Here is a 6,360-nt window from a genome sequence, read left to right as displayed (position 1 = left end):
AAATCTATGTAGAATAAGGTAATTGACTTTACAGCCAGTCACAAAGAGTACTCACACATGTAGGCACTGATAGCTTCATACATTAACCCCTTAGCGGTCAATAAATAGCACCTTGCCAGGGGAATTGGTTCTGAAACTCAGTGTACAAACAGATATTCATGTCCTTGTTGACCAATGTTACCCTCATATTTCATACAGACCTGCCTTGTTTCAGGGTTTTATTTAAGAACTCGTTTGTAGGAAATTGCATATCAGGAAAGTTAAATGGTCTCTAAGGTACCAAACAAAATTACTTTCTAAAATTAGAGTAGGCTTTCACAATCTGTAATTTGTTTGTCTTTCAGAAATACTAAGTATCAAACTTTTCAATTTGTGTCATGTGAAAAGTGACCCAATCTCTCTATTTTTAATAATAGACAAATGCAAACAAACCTATAAGTGTAATGTGCAATCACAATAATATATGGTTTTAAAATAATAAAAAAATAAGAATGAAATGCATGTAAATTCAGTCACCTTATTTATCTATAAAATATACTGTAATGATTTTCTTAATTTATTCCAGCAGTCCATGATAGCTTTAGAAACCTCAGCATGAAGAAGTTGTCAGCAGTTTTAGTTCCCAAATTTTCCCTCTATTTAACAGGAATGTAAAACATAAACTAGAGGAAAGCTGGTGAAGTTTTACACAGACCGTGTACATAGCATCTCCTGTCAGACGAGAGTAAAAGAATTTTTAGATTACATGCCAAACCATAGCTGTGGTGCTGGAATTACACCAGGCATCAACTTTGACATTTCTCTCCTACTGTGGAGGATGTTTGCGCTAACAAGTTGCCCCTGGGATTCTTTTCTTCAGCAAGGAAAAAAAAATGGTTAAAGTTAATTTAAAATACTTTAATATAAATTTGAAAAGCTGGTGGAAAAATGCATTGAAATTGCAGTAAAAGGGGGTTCTAAAAAGTATTGGCTGTACACCAAACCCTACTGATCACGTAGAATTTCATCATAATATGAAAAATAAATTGATAAATAGCTAAATGAGTCCATTGTGTTTTTCTTTAAAAAGTGGCAGAGTGGGTTAGATAAAGTAAGTCCACATTATCCAAATCTACGCATAAAAAAATTAGAAATTAACAAAACAGAAAAACAATGCTTGAGAAAACAGAATCGAACTTAATAGGCCTCTCGATTCAAGAGGTTTTCTAATAGGAAAAAATGTCTGTAATCAAAGCCTATTACTAGTGAAGCAACTGCAGCTTTCATGAGCCTTTTTTAAACAATGGATTATTAAAGAAAGGATATTGGAAATGGCCTTCTTTTGAAAGGATAAAAATGTGAGTGTTGTAAGGGGTCGTTCTTGAGCTATACTAAGAAATGCGCATAAAAGCTGCAGTTGCAGTTCATTAAATTCGTAATGTTTTAGATTTATGCCTAGATTATTTGATCTTTCAAAATGTGATGAAAAGCTTAACTTGTTCATTCTAAATTTATATATATGATCTATTAAAAGTCATAATGACTCCAACAGGAAAAAAAGAAATTAACACATAAGCTGTCTAAATCAGTACCATGGACAGCGCCAGAGTTTTATCAATGAGAGCAACTTAACAGAGTTGCCGGATATCACAGTAGAGATTTCCATTGTGAGATTCACTGAATCTCTACAAAAGCTTCTGTTAGAAAAAAATATGCTAAAGGGTTAAAAGCTAAAATTAATGCATAGATAACTGATTAAACCCTTCTGCTTACCAAAGTAATAATAATTTTCATTTCTCTTCCACAAAAAAGAAAGTCCTTTGATTTTGGGGTTAAAGATCTAACCTAAGCCATTTTAAACAAAAGTATATGTAAAATTGTTTATTGTATTATTGTATATGAGAGGCTATAGTTTTTATAGTGTCAGTAGTCAATATAGACCCAAAGCTTAAATCTAATTTTTTTTTCCATGAGAAATTTCATAGTGAGGAGCAAAAGCAGGATAAAGTAAACAGTAATTATAGCCACCTCAGTATAAACCCAGATTATTAAAGATTTTATCCTGTACGGACAGATACTTGGGCCTGATTCACACAAAAACACAAAAAAAGCAGTGGTCTTGAGTTCAAGAGGTGGAAAAACTCAAGTTCACCACTACCCTGCAAACCAAGATTGTAAACAATTTAAAGATTCGTCTGTGAAACAGGAGAGTGGAAAGCTTGATAAATAGTGTATAAGGTCTTCTGTGACCTGTTTCTGGATTTGGCTGCTGCTGTTTAGAATCACACATGACACATTACTAGAGGAAAGGTTTCTGACCTTGTTTGGGCAGACCCCTCCCAAAAAAACAAAAACAAACAAAAAAAACAACAACAAAAAACAAGCAAGCAGCAACTGTGCAGATGATGACTATGTCATGCTTATAGTAAGAAGCATTTGCACATCTTAGACTAAATTAATTCAAATGTATTCCACACATAAAATACATTGTTTTGAATGTGTTTGTATAATGATACAAGAAAATGTCATTGCCACAGCCAAGAAATATGAGTCTTCCTTTTACATCCTAAGAGTATCAGATGTCCTGAAAAACTGTGCTGGCTCTCTATGCATAAGTAATGGTCATTGATCCATTAGTTAACAGTGCCCTGCTTATAGGTTGTGAAGCACAAATCCACGCTGAGCCTTCATGTAAGGGCGCTGAAGGCTGGCTTGAGGCCCTTTGGCACTTGGCCATTCCCTGCTTCTGCCCTGCAGCTCTGCATGATGGTGCTCACCATGCACTGCTCCTAGTCATCAGTAACCTTTCTTTACAGTCCTGCCTTGGTCACCAAGCTGCAACTAAGCTGGTAGCCGAAAACATAGTCAGCAACAAGGAAAAGAGTTTAAGCAGAGGAGCCAAGGGATCTGCAAGGTGGTCATGGATGATTTTCAAGCTCCTTGGCAAAATGGTTGTTGTGTTCTGCAGCGAGCACATTGATCCGTGATTTACATCCCTGTATATGTGGCATTCTTGAAAAATGTTGCCCTTAATTAGTTTGAGATAGCATTTAGCCTTCCACTAAAATAGAAGTGAAAGAGGATTAGGGGCATCAACATCTTCAAGATTTCAATAGCTGATAGCCAAGAAGTAAATTATTGTTCCTGCACTGTCCTAAACTTTATATATATATTTTTTTTTTCTTCTGCATGTACAAAAGGATATATCTATTAGTGGCCTCATTTAAGTTTTAACAATTGTTTATACATGAACTGTAATAAAAGTCTTAACTTATCAGGATAAACTTAAAGGTATAGTGGAGGATTTTTGAAAAGAACCGCCCACTCCACTTAAAAAAAAATACCCTATACACAGTCCCGCGAGGGACCACCTATTAAACGCGAGCCAGACTGTGCAAAAGCCTATTTCTCTTCGTGCATGCTCTGTTTAAAAGTTGCTGTTTGCATCGCTCATACAAGCTTATACAAAGAAGATTTGCAATTTTTCCACTATGTCAGACTCACCATCAGTAAGTGAAAATGGGTAAGAGCATGTAGGATGGCCTTAAATAAATATATCACCAGAGTGATTGACAATTAGGAGGACCACTTATTTTGATGATCCTCTGGGAAAAAGAAAATCCTCCACCATACCTTTAAGAGTAGGACCAGAAGCAGACTGAACTATGGTTAGTAATTAACACACAGACATCTAAACAAGCACAAAGAAATTACAAACTAAGCTATAAAATATTTAAAACTTTCAGGCATCTAGGAGACAGTTAAATATGAACAATATGCCAGAATAAACAAGATGTCCCACCTGAAAATTAAGGGATGGACGTATATGACAACGCCTATTTATAAAAACAAAGATCATGAAAGCCCAAATAAACTTTTTGAACAAATTGATGACCAAAAGTAAATACCCTAAGCTTATAATAATACAAAAATTTGTCTTTTTGATTACCAACTTTACAGGTCCTTTTTAGATGTACTTTTTGCACATTTATGTGGTTTTTGTCTTCTTATTTGTCAAGTTTTGTTATCTTCTCTGGGATACAAACTTAATTCTAGACTGTGCAGGTTCATTTATATTAATTGCTCTGAAAGCTTCCAGTGTCATATTAGCCTAATATATACAGAGAAAACATAAATGAAAGCAAGTAGTTGTATTTCATTCAAAAACCAGAAGTTTTCAAATTTTTCATCTTATTTAGATTTTAAGACACAACTAAGCTTGAATTAGATTTGACCCATGATGAGAAACAATGAATAGGATCATTATATGAATATTATGATCCGCTTATATATTCCACATCGGATTTAGCAGCTACTGGAGGAAACAAAACGATAACACTGAAAGCCTCTAGGAGATTTTTTCTTCTTTTTCAAAGCATCCGCAATATCTTATAAGTATCAGTGCATTTCAGTAATGATCTCATTATCAAATGATTTGTGTTTAAACTATGAGCCGTTTTTTTTTTTTTATTACATGTGCATGTTTTGATTTTGTTGCCAACTTGCTTTAAACCAAACCAACTCACAATAAGAAACTCTTAGTTTAAAGAATTTCTTTTTCTTTAAACCAACCAAACCATTACTATTTCCTCACCAGGTTTTCTCAAAAGAGACCCAGAACCATTTCCACATTAGCTGTAACACCTCAAAGGATCCATGGGGACTAGAAGAACTCGTTAAAATCACGCTTCACTGCATAATCCCCCTTTGTATTGTCATTTCAAGTTAATCTAAAAGCAGGAAAGGAAGGGTTAAGAGACTTGGCTGCTCTTAAAAAAAAAATCATTGTTTACTATTTTGGGTAAAAACATTGCTTTTGAAATGTAAAACTTAGAAAAAACTGATAAAAGAATATATTTGGTATTTTACACAGAAAATCAAGAGGAAACAGGAGGAGGAATTTAAAAGAGATTTAAAACCGGGTGTGCCAGTTCCAGATTAATATTGTTCATAGAAATATGTGACAGTTGGATGAAGGTTAAAGATGAGAAGATTAGAGATGAAAAAAAAATACTGAATGATATTTGAGATAAATTAAAATTTTTTATTGTATTTGCAGTTTACCAACCTATACAATAACACATTTTTCCCTAGTAATTTAATAGTAACACGATAATTGAAGCTATGTGGTGTCTAAACATTCATGTGCAGTTTGGTGTACGATATGTATCTGAGAAGAACCAAAGCACAAATCTTTCAAGAGCACATCTTCTGTTTTGTTCATTAGGGTAAAAAGGCTTCATTAAAAATACATTTCCTCTCAGATATGCCCTGGTGCACACATGACGTCTTTTCCCCTCTAATTCAGGTCATGCCTTTGTGCATTAATAAAAAAATCATTCAATCAGTCATGATTCCTCTGAGACGGGGCAAGTAGCTGGTTTAAAATAAGAAAAGAAAGACACAAAAGGATGAATATACTCACAATTGACTTTGAACAGATCACTTAGTCCACTATTTAGCCGTGTCTCTCCAAGGGAGAAAAGTTCATAGTTAATCCCTTTGTTTTGCCTGGGAAGCCTTTGGGTCAATTGTGGCACAGACGAAGGGGATCATAACACAGCAGAAAAGAACTGATTGAAGAGAAATCCTGCTGACTTGACCTTTGCATGCCAAAGGGATCCGGAGGGCTAAGTCTAAATAGAGAAGGATAGAAGAAACAGGCTAAAGGATAGGGTGGACACCCAGAGGGTTTAGGCATCCCTGCACAAGAAAATCACTCTTCCGTTTGCTTCAAAAAGTCTTCTTTTACAGCAAAGCTACATTGTCTTCTCAGTCCAAAACTGGAGATTCATCTGCTCTTAAGCCAAAGAAATGGCAAAGCTGAACTTTTTCTTGACGACCAGGCAGAGCGAGATGCACTGTGCTCACTCTCAGGCAAGTTGAGGCAGAATAGCAGAGAGAGGCAGCCTGATGTCTGAGCCAAGTCACAGCTGCTGCCACTATGCTGCTGGAACTACTCAGGCTGACGGACACAGATGTAGCTGACGCTAGCAAGCTGGGAGGAGAAATTCCCATAGGGGTGAACGGTTCATCATGTTTCGCCACAGTGAGCAGGCAGTGCGGACTCTGGAGGGTAAATGGGACGATTTGGATAAGGGGGTTGGCTCCAAGGAGTCTATTTTGAAAGGTTTGGGCTAAAAGACAAAGGAGGAGCATGGTGGAATACCAGCTGAGCTGTATGTTGGAATTCATTTTTTACTTAGAAAATTATGCAAAATGTTACTTGATTAAGGCTTCTCATAGTCCCTGAGTAAGGTATAAGCTCTGATGTCGAACGTAAAATCAAGTGGTCAAGTGGTCTATAAGGATGATGTCTTTAACACACATGGGAGAGGGCTGACATGACTGGGACAGATAATGAAAGCAGTGAAGTGACAG

The 6,360-nt window shown here is 35.9% G+C and overlaps 1 protein-coding gene across 1 annotated transcript in view; it reads right to left on the bottom strand.

The window, feature by feature from the left end:
• LOC107084044 (muscarinic acetylcholine receptor M5-like) overlaps positions 1-5,930 on the bottom strand; it is an 11,155-nt gene extending 5,225 nt beyond the window's left edge. Inside the window, exon 1 of the mRNA XM_015373688.1 lies at positions 5,405-5,930. The gene's annotated coding sequence lies outside the window, so the exon portion shown is untranslated. The remainder of the gene's footprint in view (positions 1-5,404) is intronic.
• Between the last annotated feature and the right edge of the window lie 430 nt (positions 5,931-6,360).

This window comes from Cyprinodon variegatus, unplaced genomic scaffold (assembly GCF_000732505.1).
Source record: "Cyprinodon variegatus isolate N-32 unplaced genomic scaffold, C_variegatus-1.0 Scaffold91, whole genome shotgun sequence".
NCBI classification, from domain to species: Eukaryota; Metazoa; Chordata; class Actinopteri; order Cyprinodontiformes; family Cyprinodontidae; genus Cyprinodon; species Cyprinodon variegatus.
Note: the sequence above shows the minus strand (reverse complement) of the source record. Positions and strands in the feature narration are given on the sequence as shown.